Source organism: Lemur catta, chromosome 23 (genome assembly GCF_020740605.2).
Source record: "Lemur catta isolate mLemCat1 chromosome 23, mLemCat1.pri, whole genome shotgun sequence".
NCBI lineage: Eukaryota > Metazoa > Chordata > Mammalia > Primates > Lemuridae > Lemur > Lemur catta.
Window position 1 is genome coordinate 28187157 of NC_059150.1, and position 19533 is coordinate 28206689.

The window sequence follows — 19533 nt, forward strand, 5'->3', positions numbered from 1 at the left end:
ATTATCTATTCCCCTATAATGCCCAACTATAGGAATTCCTAAATGCCAGTTATGGTTCCTACATGAAGGATTAATATATATGACTATTTTTAGTCATTCATTCATTGATTTGTGAATTCTCTCATCAAATTTTCAGTAAAGTTTTAAGAATGAAATAGATTTTTGACACTATTCTAGGCACTGTGACTACAAGTGTGAATGAGTTGTATATTCTTATGATGCTCATAGTCTGGTAAAAGATCTTTTCATATTAGAATTTAAAGTGAATTATTAGTTACTGATATTCTCCACTGATATGCTGACTCATACACCATGCATCCACCATTTTTTTTACTGTATTCATATAGCATTTTACTGGATATCTATCATACAGTAACATATAAAGAATAGTATGCAATACGATCCAGGTTGGAAAACAGTATAAAATGATGAAAATATATCTTGTCCTCCTTTAAAATTTCGAATGTGTTATATATAAGTCCCTCAAAAACAATTTTATTCATTGCTATTCAATTTTATGAAATGAAAATGTTTGAAAATTTCAAATCAAGAAATTTACATTGGTTTTATTCCTGTGGTTTAATACTCCAATTATTACTCTATGGTGAAATAGTGAGATAAATTAGTAAGAGTACATTATATTACTCTTTGTCAATAATTTGGCAATAATTGTCAAATAAAAATGGTATATCATGTAAATACTCACCAGAGCTATTAATTATTTAAATGGTGAAATTAAAGCATTGAAAAATGAGCTTTCTTTTTGATAATCAACATTAATTGGACTAAATATATTATACCTATATTTGAAGACATCTTATTTCTCATTTTTATCTCATATTTTTACTTCTTTTTTAAAAATGAAGACATCCACATGGAAGGTACAAGATAGTATATATTTTACCTTCTTAAGTAAAAATAACATAAATCTACCTGTGTAAGCATCTATGATCAATCTATCTGGATATATGTTATATATTTTTCTAAAATGATACACAAAGTTATTAGTAGTAATTACCTTTAGGAAGAGGAACTGGGGTGGGGTACGATGTTGTTACCTTTCAGAAAATAATATTTAAGTTAGTAAAATAAAGAATGAAAAAACTATATTTTTATTTGGAAGTCGAATAAAGTTGATTAATGCTTTAAGGGAGGAAATATAAATATTTCCTGTGTTTCAAACAGTATGAAATTTTAGTATACATGCTATTTTACATATATATCATAGATATCTCTATTTCACTAGGTATTCTAGCTTATTTCTAAAAGATATGATTAATACACATTAGAATAAATGATAATTTCTATAAGACTTCTTCCTTGGTAAGCTTTAAAAAATCTGAAGTTCTGATTTTTTGTATATAAACAAAATAGGTTATTAAATCTCTTTTAATTTAATTAGATGTTTCATTCATTTATTTAAAAAATAACTATTGAGCATTAGGTACGACTAGGGATGCCTTTAATATCTGAAATTTTAGACACAAAGATACTTTGTTGAGACTGAATATTATTTAAAACAATCATTTCTTTTTTTATTTTTTAAATCACTCTTATTTGGGTCCCCATTTCATCAATATATCCTTGTCTATTTTGTGTCTTCAAAATCTTTTCTTTTTTGATTATTCTCCCTGAGTCTGTAAACACAGTAAACATCCCTTATCCTTTGATCTTGATTGCTCACCTACTCCCTCATTATTTCTTATATATCAGGAATGGAACGCCAGATACATAACAGTTACTCTCCTACATTCCCCAACTCCCTTTTAGTTCATCAGGACTTGCCAGTGGGTTTCACAGAACGGGCTGTGCACCCAAGTGACATGTGTCATTTCTGGGTCAGTGTACAGAACAGGCGGTGAAGAAGTTCACAACTGGATTTTCCATGCCAACAATGTTACACTCCATTAGGTACAGCCTATATCTGACATGGAAGTCCCTGTGTGGATCAGAGCCCACCATTCCAAACCCATCACTGACACGTGCAAGATATGTAGTTAAAGATGCAAACATATTTTTGTTGTATTAAGCTATTAAGGTTGCAAGGTTAATTTGTTCATACAATATAATTTAATTCAACCTTACTTAAATAATACACCTATGATACATTATTACCCCATAAAGAGCTAGTCTTACTTTTCCACTATCTGATATGAATACAACACCAGTTTCATTACTCGCTTACCTAGGAAAGAGTTATCTCTGTTTCTCAGTACCCTCCTCTATAAATTGGTAATAATCACTGAATCATAATTAGATAGTTAAATAGAATGAACAATATTTGGTAGCACACCAAAGTGACTATAGTCAACAATAAGTTATGGTATACTTTAAAGTAACTAAAAGAGTGAAATTAGAATGTTCCTAACACATAAAAAAGATAACTGTGTGAGGTGATGGATACCCCAATCGTCGTGATTTGATTATTACACATTGTAATCCTGTATCAAAACATCACATGCACCCATAAATATATACCATTATGTACCTATATGCTATTAATATAAAACATTAAAAACACAAAACATAAAAGGCTTAAAACTTACAAAAATAGAGAAGTTAGATATTTTGTTTCTTTTTTCCCTTGGATAACTTGGTTTCCCTGCCATTTAAACCATCTAGTTCACGTAACCTTTTTATTTGTTCTGTTTCCTTGAGTGACTCATCTGTCCTTACTCAGCCACTTAAAATTAACAGCACCAGAGCACTGCTCTGAGGATCTCCCTTTCCTTATTATACACGTTTTCCCCCAAAGCTCTCATTTCTTTTAATGACTCCAACTAATATTTCCATGGTATCATTCCTGTGCGTATCCATCTCTGTTCCGAACTCCCCGGCTCCTTTTCTACTTGCCCACTACACGCCTTCCCACAGCTCTTAGGGACACAGCGCATCTAAATGTACTGGCTCCATGCCGTGTCCCCAGGCCACGTGTTCCTCCATGGTCCATGCCAGCGTATCTGTTCTGTTATTTAATTTAAATTTAAATTTAAATTTATTTATTTAAAGTATTCTATTTAAACAACAGATTATAAAACATTACATTATATTGCTGCTATTTTGTGATCGTTTTCTTCTTTCTTTCCCTATTTGCTAGTTGGTTCAAAGCCTGTGAGGCTCTGAAAGTAGTCCTGCCAAATAGTCCTTGCTTTGCTGTCTCTCAGTATCAACCTAACCCGTAGTTGGTCAACACTTAGTTCTTTCCACAAAAGACAGATTTTCTTAACTTTCTTCCATTATATAAAAACTTCACATCTCTCTCTCTACTCCCCTTCTTGTCATGAAGTCACTCTCTCTCTCTCTCTCTCTCATATATTAATTAATGTCTCTAGCTTACGTTGTTGTAAGAATACAGAATATAATGCATGTAACATGCAAAATTTGTGTTACTGGACTGTTTATGTTACCAGTAAGGCTTCTGGTCAATAGTAGGGTATCAGTAGTTAGGATTTGGGGGAGTTAAAAGTTATAGGCGTATTTTGACTGCATACGAGTGTCAGAGCTCTTAACCCTCGCTTTGTTCAAGGGTCAATTGTATATTCTATTTCTCAAAATACCTAGAACACGCTGGAGATACTTAGTAATGCTATAAAATTGGATTGAATATCTTTATTAGACTATTTATAGAAATTAAAATATAATTTAATTATAAAATTATGTGAGCTGGGCCCATAATTTACTTATTGTAATGTATAGATTTTATTCATGAATTATGTAGGATATATTTTAACAACCCTCTCATCCATGAAAATGAAATAGCTAATGCTATTTTTGAAAACAAATTATTAGAGCACTATGGAACAGAAAAATAATTTAATATTAAAAAGTTTATCTATTTCTGTTTTATTAATAAATGTCCTTACATGTCTACTATTTAGGTGGAGCATATGCTACACTTAAAGAATGGCAAAATATAAATGAAAAATTAAAACTACTGTGAGAGACCACGATGCACCTACCTACTAGAATGGCTAAACTGAAAAAGACTGATGATACCAAGTGTTAGCAATGATGTTTCTGTTCAGTGTGTGTTTACAGTCATTTAATGTGGAGAATTGTTTTACTAATAAATTCTAGTTACAATTGTAAGATGACAAGAATTGCTGAGTCTTCAGATAAAAAAATCAAGGTTCATATTGTATGTACTTGAAATTCTAGTAATTATGGTGTATAATATATAAAATATTGTTCTGGAACATATTAGAAGAAAATAATAGCAATAATCAATGCATCCTTTACCACCAACAGTTTGCAGGCAATCCTTTAGACCTACACACGGTACAGGGGGCTGGGGAGTATTAGTGCAAAGGCCTGACGTCCTGCGTGTCCACTGATAGGGTAACTTCTGGGGCTGTATCTCACTAAGAAAGAGACGCCATGCTGTGTGCTCTTCTGATTATGAAGACAGTGCATGTATTTGACCCATTTACCAGGTTCCTAGAACAATTTCTCACTTTTAAAGGAATTTAAGTCAGGTACATCTTCTTAGCAAATCTAGGTTTCTCAATGACACTATCTTACCTCAGAAGCGATCATTATTAAAATGTGTATAATAGACTAGTTTAAGGTTGTGTGGAAGTTTAGCGTATACTAACAGAAGAATTACATCAATAGTCCAGTCCATTTATTAATTTTGGTGGAAGAGGATAGTCCTAAGAGTCAGGAAACATAAGTTATAAGCAAGCAAAAAAATGTGTAAGAATCTCAAAAAGCACCACAAGAGCCATTATCAGATTTCTCAAATTTCTAATAAACTCAAATGTATTTGAGTATATCTTTTATTCTGCCAACTAATTAATATAAATAAAAATACCTGATTTGACTCTGTGTGTGACTTTACATGATACAGAGGCATAGGTTGGAATTGAACTGCTGTGGCCTTGGGGAACATGCTGAAAGGTCACGGGGATAAAAGTCACACTAAGGATCAAGTCTTGAAGTGATGTATCCTGCCAGCTACTCTACTTATGCAGAGGTTGCTGTGTGATGAAGGATTCAATTTCTTTTATTTATTTGAATTTTAATCACTATCATTTTCTTGAAGGAGCGCATATGCTCTAAACAATCAATTACACCCTCATTTAGTCTATTTTAATCCAAATAAGCATGTGAGTATGAAAGGTTTAATTTAGTAACACCAAATAACATACAATGACCCATTTGTAAAATGGTTTACTTGGATGACTATAGTTATCAATAATATATTATATAGTTTCAAATAGCTGGAAAGATATGGAATGTTCCCAATAAAAAATAATAAATGTTTGTGATGATGGATATGCTGACTACCCTTATCTGATCGCTATACATGTATCAAAACATCACTATGTTCCCCCCAAATAAATACAGTTATGATGCCATTTAAAAATAAAATTAAAAAAATGGTTACATGATCTCCAGGATCATGCACTCCAATAACCTGTAGGTTTTATGTCTGCTAGTAGGAATGTTATCAGCTGGATAGTTCAGGCTCCTTAAGTCATTAGAGGAATAGTAGGAAAAGAGAGGTATGTGATATTTTGAGTTTGTAGGATTTATGTGTGGAGACTAACAGGCCCCACTTGCTCATTGTGCTGCCATCTCTACCAGTGAAAGCTAAGAGAAAACTATTTCATTTGTATACATAATGGATTACTGGGAAACTATGGATATGGACGTTATATTTTCTCCACTAGATAAGGGGAGTTGAAATAGCTAAAAATCTGGAAAAAGGCAGTAGAAACTTGGAGATAGTAATGAAGGAGGGAAGTAATAAGATAATTGGCACTGTGAAAAACTTTCTTGTTGGCTTATATATTATGCTAGTTTTATTTCTTTTACTAGTAAGTGTAATATTTGGAAATTACAAGAAATATACACTGCCAGTTTTTTTCCTTTCTTAAGAATTTTTCATTGTGCTAATGCCTTTAACATTTGGTTCACAGAACAAAATCAGCAAAAATAATGGAACTGAAAGAAATTACAAAAATACTGTGACAAATGGTCACCAGCTAGTTCACAGGTTGCAAACTGATAAGATACATTCAACTTAATGGAATCACTGTGAAAAATAGACACAAGTTGACTTTGTAATGTTATAATTAAGTCTGGGACTTGCAAAGTCTCTGTAGGTGACTCTAAAATATCTATAACTTTCTGATCCAATAGCTGAAAATGGCATCAGAATTGCAACAAGGACGATTCCAGAAATTCAAGGCAACTTTATATGAAAATACAATGATGACATTATGAGTAACAGGGCCAGAATAAGTCAGCCAGTATTATCCATTTGGAAGTATAATTTCAGAAAAAAGAAAATGAGTATGATCACTCAGCTCTAAATTGCTCTTCTTTGTTGGGAGGTCACTTGTGTATGCTAAGTATCAAGAATTTTTATGCGTGCTAAGTATGAAGAATTTTTATGCATACTGCTGCTGCTCAAGTGATTTCTTTTCAAGCTTTGGTATATTTGCACTGAGCTTCAATTGTTTTAAATGATAAGAGTATAGCTCTAGCTTGGATCCGTAGCAACCTGGCCAGGAAGTCAGTGGGAACGCCGATGACTAACACATGAGAAAGAAAACAATGTGGTAAAGCAGTTGTGAGTTTTTCCTATTGTTATAAATTTGTTTTCTTATACTGTCTTCCTTTCTGAGCACATTGTCAACTAGCTTATAGTAATGATCCTATACTTCATTGAAAACATGGAAAGTGCAATGAGTAATATAGAAGATTTATTTTTTCAATATCTATCAATTTCCGCAGTAGAAGGTTATGGCTGGTAGTCAGGAAGTGACTGGGTCTAGTAATACAATCAAACATGGGAATAATGCATGATGGGATAGGAAACAAGAAACAAGCTTTACTGGGTGCTTTGTAGTCTACACCTCCTGGCACAATTTTAATAGTTGATTTAAAAAAATCACCTTGCATATAATTACTCTTGCATGCAATTTCCCACATGATATGTTTTGTGTAAAAAAAAAAAAAAGCCTGATATGAAAAGAGCTTCCCAAATAACTGTAGACCAATGGTCAGAAGAAGACAATAAAGGATGAAAAGAAGGATGTAAAGTGATAGAAATGACACTGAAAAAATGAGAAAAAATTCTATAGAGAATGAAATATTGAAAAAATTAACAGTGAAGGAGCTAGACTTTATATTTAGTCTTTCCTATATTATATATATTAAGGTGAATATATGTATATACATGTACATATTATATACTAGCAGAGAGAGAAGGGGGGAGAAAGAGAGAGAAAATTATTTAAAAACTGAAAACAAAAGTATTTCACCTCCTATTTTGGAATAAATCAAAATTTATTTCTGAATGAGATAAACTTGTACAACAAAGGCAGGGTTATTACATGTTTTTGCCTCAGTTCTAGATTTTTATTTCATCTACCATTTTTACTTTAAAATGTTCAGGAAAAAGTTTATGTTTTCCAAAAGGAGCTTGTTGCATGGCACTCGTGTGTGTTTTGTATTATGGTAGATATGGAAGGATTAGGTGTCCTGGACTTAGAAAATCTTTACCGCTCACTCCTAATCTTAATTAGTTACCAGCCACACTGCTTATTTCTACACCATCTCGTGTCTTTTCCACTCTGTTGCCTTAGAGTGACAAGCAGTGATGCCACACGCCTGCCCAGGGCACTACTTGTCAAATTGAAGTCAAAGAAAGCTAGCACCTTGTTTTGGACGGAGCTGGATAAGATAAATCTTGTTTTTCTCTTCTTGCTGTTAACAGCTAGCTGCTTTTGAAAAAAAAGAACCAAAACGCTTTTCAAACTGAAAGCATAAAAACTGGAAGGTTGCAGCTGCAGACAGTCAGCATGCAAAGGCTAAAGCCAAATAAATTACTGAACTGTGGTGGTGTAGTAGTATGTTAAAAACACAGGAACTCTTTTCCCCCTTTTTTATTGGATTTAGGTAAAAGAAAGATAAAGTTAAACTATAGCTCTACTGGGAGAAGAAGGATTGATGACTGTAAGTGATTTGTGATTTTGGCACTCTACTGACCTCAACAATCCATGTTAAAATCATAGCATCTTTAGAATGAACATCTATTACTTTGTTAAAAAATGAGAAGGAAAGCATATCATTCACAAGAGAAAATTCTGATAGTAACAAAACTTTCATAAACATATAAAATATATAATACATATGTAGCTATTTCAATATTATACAATACTATATATTAATTTAATTTTACTATATTTGTTTCTGTTATGCTTTTATATGATATATAATCATTTTCAATTCAGTTTTTTGTGCCCTATGTCTATATTTTTTGAGATGAGAATGGTGGCAATAAGAGACACAGATAGGACTTTGCAGCTAATGTAGCATATTTGCATATGTTACTTTCATTGTAACAGTGAAGCTGGCATAAGACTGCGATACAGACTACATCCCAGAAAGATGGTCCAAGGCACCACAGTTACAAAGTAAGAGGTGCTTAATAAGAATTCAAGTAGGTAAAATCTTTTTCTTCTTCAAACTCTCATCTCTAAATAAAATTGCACTATTTTTCAGTCAATAAATTATAAATATTCTCAAGTTTTTGTAATCTACCTTGGGAAATATATACATTTCCAGTTGATTAGGGTATTTGGTTGACTAGGTATTTAATTGACTAGCCCATTTGACTATTCAGTTAACTTGGGTATTTAGCTGTTAACGAAGTTTTTGTGGATTTTGAGCCCACCAATCTAGTAAGAATTTAGTTTGATAAGTGTTTCATTTGCATTCAAATTGCATTTATATATAAATTTCGTTAGTTATTAACATTTATTGCTATTACTTAAATATTAAGCAATAGCCACAATATTTGGCAAAGAAGTAGCAGTGATGAACAAGAGAGGATGACTGCTACTATCACGGAGCAAAAAAGTATACAAAATTAAATATAAACAAAAAATAATTTTCCTTAATTGGTATCATGGTGAAGGAGCATAGAAAGGATGTCATACTGCAGGCTACTGTGAGCCATACCGTGACTGAAAGGTAAATGACAGCCATAAGGCCCCTCCTGACACCTCAGAGGGCCTGCACGATGTGTCACTTAGTCCTGTAGCATTATGTAACCGGTCTGGGGCTTTCCGGATGAGACCACCTCAGCACAGACACAGCTTCATGAATCAAAAAACAAAACTTACCATGAGAATAGTTTAAATTCCCATTATGAAAGAAACAGCTGGTAACTGACCTGGACTGAATATATATGTATTAATGGGTATAAGAAAGGAGAAAGAATCCCCCAAGCTCTGAGGATGCTCTACTTGTGGAGACTCTCCCACACAGTGGCCATTTGACTCCTGGGTCTGGTTCATGCCGCTGGCCTTCTCCCGCTTTCCATCTTGTAAAGGCTCTGCCAGAAAAAACTGCTTACACATCGGGTGACGTCGAAGACTCATCTCTGATACAAATCAGGCTGAACAGGAAAAGTAGTTTCCGGGGAAACTGGTTAACTAGGACCACAAAGACCCCCGAACACACATGAACCTAATCGTGAAGGTAAAATAGAAGACTTCCAGGGAAATAAATATTAATTGTGACCTGAAATTATTAGACATTACTAGAATTGTAGGTGGAAGAATTTTTCATTCAAATGGAAGAAAACACAAGAGAAGATCTGAAAGGGGTAAAAGATAGCACGGTGTAAGAAATGAGGTAAATCCACCGTATCTGGAGAGTAAACAGCGAGGAGAGAGAATATGGGGAAGGTGACAGCGACCAGTTCTCTTAGAGCCACGCTGACAAAGCCACAGAAGGGCCTTCAGTCGGTACCTGCCTGCGGACTCGCTGTGGTGGCTGCAGTTGGCTTGGGCTGGAACCGGCTCATGGATGGCACACACAGCTCTTCCCACGTCCCCCTGCACACTGTCAGCGTGACAGTGGCCACGGCAAGGGAACTTGGGGCCGCCAGCCAGCGCAGGCACGGTTAGGACATCACGCACGGAGAAGGACCATGCAACGTGTGGTGGGAAAGGACGTGAGAAGACCCATATGAGTTGTCCGTCATAGTGATTCGGGTAGGGTGTGATTTAAATTTACATTAGGAAATTGACAAGAGGATTAGTATAAACCAGACAGCTGTGAGAAGTAGTCAAGAGGTTGAGATAGTACTTGTTGACTGGCATTGAGAACTGAAGGAAAGAAAGTGGCAAAAGGTGGCTACCAAATTTCTGGTTTGACCAATTGAGTGATTAGTTCAATTTATGAAGGCTATAAAAGTGTTTTGCCACAAAAAGGGGCTGCATCTTTACTAGATAACCATATGCTTTTTTTTTTCCAGGTCTAAAATATATGGTACTAACAAACATAATTTTTCTTTTCAACTCCAATCTGTGGAGTGGGCAAAAACCATCTGAAATATCATATGAAAAAGGGTTCTATTTTATGAGCAGAGAGAAAAATGTCCACTTTAGTTAGAAGCTATAAAAAGAGTAATTATAATAGGTGGGGAAAGAAAAACACAGATTGATGACACTTTATGGAGAAACAGGTCAACAGTGCTGGCGTGAGCCCGCGCTACTTGTATTCTTTTGGCCATGAGAGTAGGAGACAAGTGCATGGTTGAGGCTTGACCAGAGACCAACTGAGCATGCACCAGTGTGAATTGTCTGGCATGGAGCCATCACACCTATAATGATTTCATGGTGAGGAAGAAACATTGCAGATGAAAGAACTAGTATTTCTGGGCATGATACTTCATGAAAATATTCGAAGAGGGGTTTGGAAGAATTTGTGCCAAAGGGATGAGAAGACAAAAGGCAAAATCTGAGCATTTTTCTCACTGGTTTGGTCACAGTCAATGCCAGTAAGTGAAGTAGTGAATGTCATGTCTTCTCACATGTAGTACACATTGACATTTCTGCCTGCAAAATAATACTGCTTGGAAAATCAACTTCATTCTCCTAGTGACTTGTTTAAATTTGTAAGAAATTTTAGCACCTGCAAAACCACCTTCTTTAAGGTGACTCAACCAATATGGCTGAGCTAGATTCACACCAGAATTTCCTCACCCAAGTATCCTACAATGCTACCAATGACATTCAAAATTTTTTTAAATTTTATTTTAAAGATAATGACATCATAGGCAAAGATGTCATGAAAATCAACTTGCTACCAAATTAAATCTATTTTTAAAGATATAAACTGCAACAGCAAAAAAATCCCCATATATTTTAGCTTGTGGAAATTTTCTATATGAATATATGTGTATATATGAAATGTATCAGCCAGACTGTTGAGGTGTGGAGTCTGCTTAATAAAAATAGTTTTGAGAGTGTTCCAAGTTCCTTATGGGTTTCTAATTCATAGACTCTTTATGAGTTAAAAGAAACTAATATTCTAAATAAAAATGTTAGAATATATCATAACCCAAGAATGAGGTACCTAAGGGACTATCTCAGGCTCTCAATTCAATTCAACTACTTTTGAGACTTGTGTGAAAAAATTGTATGAATCATTTTAATTTGAAATTATTTTTTTATTTTTTTTAGAAAACGTGCAATCACTCAATATATTGCTTTTCAAAACATGCCAGAATAATTCTGGTACTTTACACATATAGCAACTCTTTTTATTTTATTTCAGGAAATTATGGGGTACAAATATTTTGGTAACATGTTATGACTTTGCCACATGAAACCCATGATTTGAGACATGCCCTTCCCCCCCTGCAACACTCACCAGGTCCATTAGTTGTGAGTTTACCCATCTCCAACCCCCCAAGCCCCAAAGAATATTACTACTGTGTGAGCACCTTAGTGTTGATCAGTCAGTGCCAATTTGATGGCGAGTACACGTGGAGCCCATTCTTCCATTCTTGTGATACCTCACTTCGGAAGATGGGCTCAAGCTCTATCCAGGAAAATATAAGAGGTGCTAGATCACCATTGTTTGTTATAATTGGGTAGTATTCCATTGTATACATATACCGTATTTTATTAATCCACTCATGGATTGACGGGTACTTGGGTTGTTTCCACATCCTTGCAATAGTGAATTGTGCTGCCATAAACATTCTAGTGCAGTTGTCTTTATTATAGAATGACTTTTGTTCCTTTGGGCAGATGCCTAATAGTGCTATTGCTGGATCAAATGGTAGTTCTACTTGTAGCTATTTGAGGTATCTCCAAATTCTTTTCTGCAGAGGTTGTACTAATTTTCAGTCCCACCAGCAGTGTAAGAGTGTTCCTATTTCTCCATATCCTTTTCAGCACTTGTTGCTTTGGGACTTTTTGATACAGGTCAATCTTACTGGAGTTAGGTAATATCTCATTGTGGTTTTGATTTGCATTTCTCTAATGATTAGAGATGTTGAGCATTTTTTTTATGTTTGCTGGCCATTATTCTGTCTTCTTTTGAAAAGTTTCTGTTCATGTCCTTTGCCCATTTCTTGATGGGGTTGTTTCACTTTTTCTTGTTGATTTTTTTGAGTTCTTCATAGATTCTTGTTATCAGCCCTTTGTCAGATGTGTAGACAGCAAATATTTTTTCCCATTCTGTATTCTGTCTATTCACTCTAATGATAGTTTCCTTGGCTGTACAAAAGCTTTTTAATTTGATCAGGTTCCATTTATTTATTTTTGTAGCTGCTCTGATTGCTTTGGAGGTCTTCTTCATAAATTCTTTGCCTAAGTCAATGTCTGAAAGAGTCTTCTCTACATTTTCTTCTAAGATTCTTAAGATTTCATGCCTTAGGTTTAAGTCTGTTATGCATCTAGAATTGATTTTTGTAAGAGATGAGAGATGGGGATCCAGTTTCAATTTTCTGCATGTAGCTATCCAGTTTACCCAGCACCATTTATTGAAAAGGGATTCTTTCCCCCAGTGTATGTTTTTGTATGCTTTGTCAAAGACAATAGCATCTGTCAGCATCTTTTAAAGACTGGCTTCTTTTATGTCACTCAAGAGACTTGTATTGCCAAAGTTCAACACAGCAAATTAAGAATGTTTCTTAGAAAAGATAAGAAGATACTGAAAAAAATGGAGGATTAGTGGCAACCTCCTGGCTCTCTGCTCCCAGAGTGGGAGTTGAAGATCGCGGACAGCTACACGCGAGTGGATCTCTTCCCACAGGAATGGCATCGTGAATCTGCGGAACAGCAGCATGGGACAAGCAACTCCTAATTATAAATCGAAGGAGTACTGTTTTGGAGAACTAAATGAAGAGAGATATTGTTTCTGGTTTTGTTTTTTCAAGAAGAGGAAAACTAAAGTACAAAGAGCATTTGTTCATTAAAAGTGTCTACAAATTAAGTGAAAAAAAAAAAAAAAAAGAATTACTTCCATTCTTCCGGTCAGACTCCAAATTGAGTAATTGCGTTTTTGCCTTGTTAGAGTTTCTTTCTAGCTTCAACTATGGCTGTTATTTTTCTCTATTCTTCTGTTAAACTGCAGTGCAGAGTTCATAGGCATAATATGAGGCAGTGAATTTTTTTACACTCCAGAGAGGTGAGGCAAGGAGGACAGGAAAGGGTGGACACTTTGCTTTCTTTCTCTGATTCTGGGCACACAATATGATCCATCATTACATAATTTATAACAAAACAAAAGTGCTATTGTGTCTGCATTGTCATTTTCCCTATGTTGTCATTCTTTTCCTCCAGACATTAACTATGGTAAAAGGATATAATATCATGCAAAATATATGGTTGAATACAGCTTCAACAAAATGATCAAATGCATATATATACAAACACATATATATATAAATCCATAAAACACACATATATATAAATCCATATTAGACAGGCAAATAATTAAATAAATTATTAAGGAACATAAATGTTCCTTAGACAAGGTTTAAGTCTTTAGCATGTAGGTGCTCCTTAAATATGAGAATTGGGAGACCCTGTAATTCATGGACGTGATTTTTTTTTATGCAGAGAATGGAGGATTTGAAAACATTAGTCATGTTCAGTCAGCCAAATAATTTGTGATATTGTAACATCATTCTACAGATATACTACGGGTAAAAATATGCACACCCATGCAACAGAAATATGTACATGTGTGCACCAAAAATACATATATTAATGTTGATAGCAACCACAAAAAGAGCTATTACATGGGCCAGAAGTAAAATAATACAACCTACCAAATTTCATTGATATAAAACTCAAAAAGAGATAATAGGAATTTAAAGTGTTGTAAGGATGAGATGGTGATTGTGAGAAGGCTTGAGGGGAGTTTTGGAACTCCTACTAATGTTATTTATATATACTCCTACTAATGTTTATATATATATATATATATATATATGAGATACTTTATGTGCATATGTTATTAACAATAGCATATATTAAAAATTATTAATATATTCAATAATGCAAGCCTGTCCACCTGTTAAAAATTCCCCATCTCCATTTGATTTCATTTTATTAGTATTGATAATTGTAGTTTGAATTCCATGAATTTCCTCAGGGCTGACAGAGTATTTTCATTTCTGACTCAACAGCATTTAGCATAGTACCTAACTGAGAAAAGTAACTCAATACCTATTTTTAAAGTGAAGAAATACAAAACAAAAGAAAAAAAATGATGAAACAAATAAATAAAGCTATGATATGGATTCCAGGCTCTTATAAATTTAGAGCCAGAAAATCAGAGCGGCATTATGGTTTTCTACAGACAAGTGTCAAATAAGAGAAATGAAAATGAAATGAAGGAGGCAGCAGCAAGAGAGAGAGGAGAGTACTGGAAAAGGCAATTCTAGAAGTTTCATAGAACAGATCTCTGGGACTGTTTAGTCCAGCGGCAGGTGTTCCAATATATCTCAATAGGCCTTATGGATATCTCTGAAATAAACACAATATGGACTTGAAAAATGATTAAATGGATGGAAAACTTTCAGGTTTCAAATCTTCAGGTTTAATTCTAAAACCCAAATAAGGACTCAAATGCAAGAAATGTGTGACATGGTAGATTTTTATTATAGTTTTCTTTATTTCTCTTCATATAAAGAATTTATTGAATGACATCTAAAAATATTTCTTTTAACTCATTTTTTTTCAAAATCAAAGGGATATTTTATGAAAAAAACTGAGAGAAAATTTTTCTAGTGAATTCTTCTCCCAGGTTAGTTACCCTGCCCCACCCCCATTAAGTTCCATTGTTCCCCAAATTCTCTGTATTCTTTTAATGATCAATGTTAGTATCTACATAGCCACAAATACTATATTTAATATAAATTCTTGTCTACATCACTGAACTTCAAGTTCCTAGAGAAGAATCACAGGCCCATTTAATTCACTACTGTCTCCTCCGCTCAGATCAAGACACAGATCATGCTTTATAAACCTTTGTTAACACAGTGGTATTTTGTGTTAAACCTAAAATTCACAGCGGAAAAATCTATACAACATCAATTATCTTATAATTCCTATCCATAAAGTGAGAGTGCTATATTTATTTAGATTATTTTAAAAGTGAGTTTTCTATTATCAACAGGATCTCAGCAAATATGATAATGTGAGGACCATGTTCCAGTTGCTATTTGGATGTTGATGGCTGTTAGCATTCTAACCCAGGCAAGTCCCTGTCATGAAATGGTAAACACACAGCTGATCAGAAATGTGTGGATCAGAAAGCCTCAGCAAATCCAGTCTGCCAAATATTTATAATGTTGTAACGTCATTCTCTACATACACTAAGGCCAAAGATATGGATAGCCATGCATGAGCAATTCCATTCTCAGATATGTACTGTGCAAAACTGTATACACATCTACAACAAAAAGGTGTACATGGACGTTCATAGCAAAAGATTTATGAAAGTTTGGATGGAATAGGAGAATAGGAGAACACATTCTCAGTTCAGTCTAGACCGAGGTGGCTCCCTCTGTCATGGTTCAGCATGTTTTTATTCCTTAAATTATTTACTGGCTGCAACATGTATTTGTCCTTTGTATAATTTATCCTGGTCATTATTTATCATTATATGCAGCATAATTTTATCAAATAGTGATTGAGTATATAGGATCTGAAGTCAAACATCTTGGGTTTAAATTTCATCCAGTCACCTACAGTGCTACCAGCTGTCTAAATTTAACATCTGTGCCTTATTTTTTCATCTGTAAAACGAGAGAGAATAATAGTGCCAGAAACCTAAAATGGCTGTGAAAGCTGAATGAGGTAATAGTTGTGTTGCACTTAGAACAATGCTGTCTGTAGTACATACTGGAATTCCTCAGAAATACTGTGGGTTTGGTTCCAGACTGCGTCAACAAAGTAAATATTGCAATAAAGCAAGTCACATAATCTTTTTTGGTTTCCCAGTGCATGTAAAAGTTATGTTTACACTATACTGTAGTCTATTAAGTATACAATAGCATTGTGTGTAAAAAAAGTACATAACTTAAATAAAAATATTTTATTGCTAAAAGTGCTAACAATTATGTGAGCGTCAATGAGTCACAGTCTTTAGCTGGTGGAGGGTCTTGTCTCAGTGTCGATGGTGCTGACTGATCCAGGGTGGTGGTCGCTGAAGGGCGGGGTGGCTGCAGTAATTGCTCAAGATAAGACAACAATAAAGTTTGCCACATGGTTTGCGTCTTCCTTTCATGAATGATTTCTCTGTAGCACGCGATGCTATCTGATAGGATTTTAGCCACAGAACTTCTTTCAAAATTGAAGTCAGTCCTCTCATACTCTGCTGGTGCTTTATCAACTAAGTTTATGTAGTATCCAAAATCCTTTGTTGTCATTTCAAGAATGTTCACAGCATCTTCACCAGGAGTAGATTCAGTCTCAAGAAGCCACTTTCTTTGCTCATTCATAAGAAGCAACTCCTCATTTGTTCAAGTTTTATCATGAGGTTCTAGCGATTCAGTGAAATCTTCAGGCTCCCCTCCTAATTCTAGTTCCCCTTCTATTTCCACCACATCTGCAGTGACCTCCTCCACTGAAGTCTTGAATCCCTCCAAGTGATCCATGATGCTTGGCATCAATTTCTGTCCAAAACTATTAATATTAATATTTTCACCTCATCCCATGAATCCTGAATGTTCTTACGGCACCTAGAATGGTGAATCCTTTCTAGAAGGTTTTCAACTTACTTTTCCCAGATTCATCAGAAGAATCACTATCTAGAATAGCTATAGCCTTATGAAATGTATTTCTTAAATAGTAAGCATTAAAAGTTGAAATTACTCCTTGATTCAGGGCTGTAGAATGGATGCTGTGTTAGCAGACATGAAAACAACGTTAATCTCCTTGTGCAACTCCACCAGAACTCTCCAGTGGGACCAGGAACATTGTCAATGGGCAGTAGTATCTTGAAAGGAATCTTTTTTCCTGAGCGATACTCAGTAAATCATGCTGTAAACAAATGTGCTGGTATCTGGACTTCTTGTTCCGCCTGTATCACAGGCAGAGCTAATTTAGCATGATTCTTAGAAGCCCATGGATTTTCAGAATGGTGAACAAGCATGGGCTTCAACTTAAAGTCACCAGCTGCATGAGCCACTAACAAGAGAATTGGCCTGTCCATTGAGAATTTGAAGCCAGGCACTGACTTCTCCTCTCTAGCTATTAATGTCTTAGATGACATCTTCTTCCAATAGAAGGCTATTTTGCTTACTTTGAAAATCCATTGTTTAATGTAACCATCTTTATCCTTTATCACAGGTAGATCTTCTGGATAACTTGCTGCAGCTTTGACATTGAGCATGTGTTGCTTCACCTTGAACTTTCATGTTATGAAGATGGCTTCTTTTTTTAAACCTCACAATGTCTCTAGTTTCAAACATTTCTTATGCAGTTGTTACACCTCTTTTCGCCTTCATACCATTGAAGAGAGTTAGGACCTTGCTCTGAATTAGGCTTTGGCTTAAAGCAATGTTGTAGCTGGTTTGATCTTTCCAGACCACTAAAACTTCCTCACTATCAGTAATAAGGATGTTTTGCTTTCTTATCATTCGTGTGTTCATTGGAGTAACACTTTTAACTTCCTTCAAGAACTTTTCCTTTGCTTTCACAACTTGACTAACTGTTTGGCACAAAAGGCCTAGATTTTGGTCTATCTTGGCTTTCAATATGCCTTCCTTACCAAGCATAATCATTTCTAGCTTTTGATTTAGAGTGAGAGACATGGAACTCTTAACTTTCACCTGAAAATTTAAAGATCACTGTAGGTTTATTATTTGGCCTAATTCCAATATTATTATGTCTCAGGGAATAGGGAGGCCCACAGAGGAGGAGAAAGACAGAGAAAGGCAGGTATGGAACACACACGACATTTACCAGCTAAGTTCTCTGTCTAACACGGGTGCAGTTAGTGGTGCGTCAGAATAATTATAATGGTAACATGAAAGATCACTGAACACAGATCCCACGACAGATATAATAATAACGAAAGAGGTTGAAATACTGTGTGGATTACCAAAATGTGACAGCTAGATGCAAAGTGAGTACATGTTGTTGGGAAAATGCTGCAAATGGACTTGCCCAGTACAGGACTGCAGCAAAACTCCAATTTGTAAAAAATATAAAATCTCCAAAGCACAATAAAATGATGTATGCCTCTATATTATTGTGGTTTTTATTAATTTTATTGTCAAATACAAAATGAATGTCTATCTGAAGCTACGATACACAGGAAGAAAAATGGTAAAAGAAGATGTAGCCTGTATAGAAGAGCTTCAGAACTGATTTCCTGCTCTGACTCCCAGAGTAAACAATGTCATTAAAGTTACTCAATATCTCCTACACTCAAAATTCCCATATTTTAATAGAATTCATAATTCAAATCCCATAGAGTTATTGCAAGGAATACTAAGGTCATATAGATGGCAATGTTTAGCAAGTGAGAGAAACCTAAACTTGAAAACTCTGTTTTGTTACATTTAAAAATGCAACATAGTAATATAGGAGCTTAATAAATGTGATTGGATGTTAAATATTTATCTCTTTTTCATATCTCCCTCCATAGGTTTTAGATATTTCTGGTCAAATACATTTTGCTTTGCTGTGAAAGTTGATGACATAGAGAGTCGAGAGGATATTACACAGAATGAATATACTCAAGCAGTAGATGCTTTTTGTTAATCTTTTATATTCCATGACATTTTGAGGATCATGAGGACAGAGACCCAGAAATATCAGAGGATCAGGCTTTGCAAGGAAACTGTAAATACAACGTTGCTGAACGGGTCGTTAACATATTGGCCGTATTTGACAGAATGAGCAGAACCAGGAACTACTTTACACACGTGGAAGTAAGCTGTTAAATTATTAGGAAAACTAGAGCCACATAAGCAAAGAAAAATGAAAACAGATGTCTGTCCTGAAAACTATGAGTATGGATAAGCTTTCTGTCACTACTTTGCATTTTTTGTCTTGATTCAGTTTGATAATATCAACAAAGAATATCTGGATAAAATTCTTTACTCTATTAATGCCTTCTTTGGGAAACAAGTATAAATAGAAGGTAAGTAGATAGATATTTTGCAACATAATTATATGAATAAATAATAAAAATTTAAATACTTCTTTTAAAAATGTGTGTGTCCAAATCTGCTCTTCTGGACTACTTTTCACT

At 34.7% G+C, this 19533-nt stretch overlaps 1 pseudogene; it reads right to left on the bottom strand.

The window, feature by feature from the left end:
• Positions 1-16387: 16387 nt before the first annotated feature.
• Positions 16388-18085, bottom strand: LOC123626875 (annotated as a pseudogene).
• Positions 18086-19533: the final 1448 nt, after the last annotated feature.